This window comes from Dendroctonus ponderosae, unplaced genomic scaffold (genome assembly GCF_020466585.1).
Source record: "Dendroctonus ponderosae isolate FM_Combo_2020 unplaced genomic scaffold, Dpon_F_20191213v2 Dpon_F_20191213_6, whole genome shotgun sequence".
NCBI classification, from domain to species: domain Eukaryota; kingdom Metazoa; phylum Arthropoda; class Insecta; order Coleoptera; family Curculionidae; genus Dendroctonus; species Dendroctonus ponderosae.
In genome coordinates, this window is record NW_026018814.1 from 1,498,021 (window position 1) to 1,501,000 (window position 2,980).

The window sequence follows — 2,980 nt, forward strand, 5'->3', positions numbered from 1 at the left end:
TTGCTCATTTTGCTTCCGAGAAACATGCAAAACGGGACGGAAAACATGAAATTTTGCAATAATCTTACGCCACCCTTACACAAAACGACGATAATATTTCTAATCTCATAGAAAATATCTGTTTTCTTGTCTATAACGCACCTTTTTTTGGGCTGGTTGTTGCCAACCATAAGACAAAATTTAATGTGTTTTTCGGTGAAAAAACCCCCAGTCTCGTACAAACACCACACCTCATACACTGAACAATTAATAGCATTTTCCAGCTTTTTGGAGGAAAATTCCGACCAAATTCATAACAAAAAACCCCAATATTGTTCGTTTCATCTGTACCAAACTGGCTGTTTTAAGTACACTTATATTCCAGAACGTAGCCCGAATGATGAAAGTTCCAAAGCCCTTCGGATTTTTTTTTGGTAATGGTGCGTCTTAAATTAGTTTTTAGATATGGGGTTTGTGTAGGCCCGGTGGGTTTTATTAGCCTAGTAAATTAAATATGCGTAGAGGAAAACCCGAGGGCTTATTTGTGTCCTAAGTCTGGAAGAAGAAATAACGGTTATGAAACCGAGGAGAACAGGTCACAGACACAGAAAATATCCGAGGTAATGGCCGGTTGTAAATTGGGATTTTTTCCTCCGGTTCCGTTATGTTGCTCGTTAAAGAAATGGGAGCAGAAAAGTTGATGGAACATATTTTTGCAGTTGTTTGAGGCAAATTGAAAAGTGTTCAAAAAATGGGCTTGCTTACCGCATCAAACCTTCAGTCTGTTAACCGATAGTTTATTATAATTGAAACGGGAATTTCGCCGGTAATCCTGTTTGTAAATTTCATCGCGAATAACAAATGTCCAAATCCGAACGGAATTATTCCTCAGAGACTAATTAAATTTTGTTGTTTACAGCTTTATGATATTTCTGAAAACTTTCGGCCGACATCAATTACCAGCGAAATTAGCCAGTTACAATCATTCAAGTGTCCCGTGGAAGTTGGACTAATAACTTTTTCAAGGCTCCGCAACTTCTAAATAATTTACAAACTTGCCGATTTTGCCTCAGTTGAAGTATTTCCAACTTTATTAAAATATCTCGACTCGGAGCCATTTCGCGCCTGCCTTACACGTGCTGAAAACTTTTCAGCCCCCAAAAATCTATCGAGAGTTTGTTCGGGTTTTACACTGAAAGCGGCTCTTCTGATTATTATTCCTCGTTATCTAGTATTTTGGCAGCGCCTACTTAAACTCCACTTTTATCTTGGGGGAAAAACAGGGGCGTGCACCAATATGGTGGAAACTTTAAGGCCGGAAAAGTTTTCCTGGAAAAGTCCCCGATGACTTTCAGCTGAACTCATCCAGTACAAACACCAGAATCTCCAACCCGTGCAAGATTATATCAAATATTCGTCGAAGTAAAAGTGCGGAAATTAATTTTGTTCCGCTTGGGAAACCCGCCTGTATCCAGCACTGGATTGAATGGAAGTTTCCAGCAAAATCTGGATGGAAACGTGCTTCCGCGTTAGATTCAACGTAAACGCGCTCGAAAGTGCGTAGGACAGAATTCATCATCCGCTGGCTGCGAACAGGCTGACACTTTAAAGTTCCTAAGCCCATTGTTAAAATAACCGCATTTCTTGTGAATATTCAAACGGCGTTTTTAATGGACCATCTTACGCGAAGGATGGCGAACAAACAGTATGAATGGGCCAAGTTTTGAACCGCGAGCAGACGCTCTTAAGTAATTGCTCGACATGCCGTTTAATAATGGAATTAAACTTGTTTTATGATTTGTCGGACAATGGTTTCGACTTCTTGGCTATAGTTTTTAAGCGCGGAAATTCATTAATTTTCATTTACAATGCTCGTTCATGTTCGCCCAACAACACCACACTGCTACTTGAATGTATTCACAAGCTGATGATTAATTTAAACAATTCATTAACAGTTCTTTGCCATTGTGCGGCTGTAGCTCACTATTTGTTCCTATACTGGTAAAAAACAGTTGCAAACTTTGCAAATGTGATAAAGTTATAACACATACACAAAAATCAGACCACAAAGCTAAAATTTATAAAAAAATGGTTCATATAAAAACAGCCCACTGTAGAATGCCTGGTAATTTGATGTTGAACTAAATAAAATTCATTTAAAATTTTGTTCCAATTGACCCAAATTACGTTGTGATTCACAGTATTCATCACATATGAAATGAGTTCTTTGCAGAAATTCCCAGTTGTTAAGGCATAAAACCTAAACGAAATTTCCCAGAAATAAAACTTGAAGACCCGAATCTAGAAAGTCCCTCGCAAAGTAAACGTTACATTCAACAATGTAAAATATCATCCGATATGAGAGTGAAAACGATCTACATAAATGGCATAATTTCAAACTTACCAAAAGCCACATAGGGGCACCTGGAAAGAAAGAAAACAGTTCTTTAGTGCAAGAGACACTTTGACCAAAGTATTTGAAATCAGCAGAAGGAAAAGCCATAAAAGTTCGGTTGCTAAGCTGCTAGCAAAAAATTAAGCCACATGATTTATAGATAAAGATTCTTACTAGCGTTCCGCATGCTGGAAACCCCATCCTCTAGAAGCCCACGCTACACTTGAACACGCAATGAATATCCGAGCACAAGAACGCGCAGGATGATCTTCCACACTAGTGCCATCAAACCAATTCACTCTGTATATTCCGGCAAGACATAAAGGGACCAACCTATTTCATTCGCTGCCCGTAATAAACTGAATATTTTTTTGTAAAATGCATGCGATATTGCGATTTTATCGCATTTGGAAGGCACCGAGCTAGCATAATTACATAATCCTTTGCTTGAACGTCCCTTCCATGAGTCATTGTACCAAAGCTTTGCTGTTCGATTTCAATTTTTTTATTGTTGTGGATGTTTACAGCAATTCAAAATTAATTACTGGGTTTCAGTCATTTATTGTCTCTATTTATCAATTAAAATACGTTTCGGTGTGTAAAAAA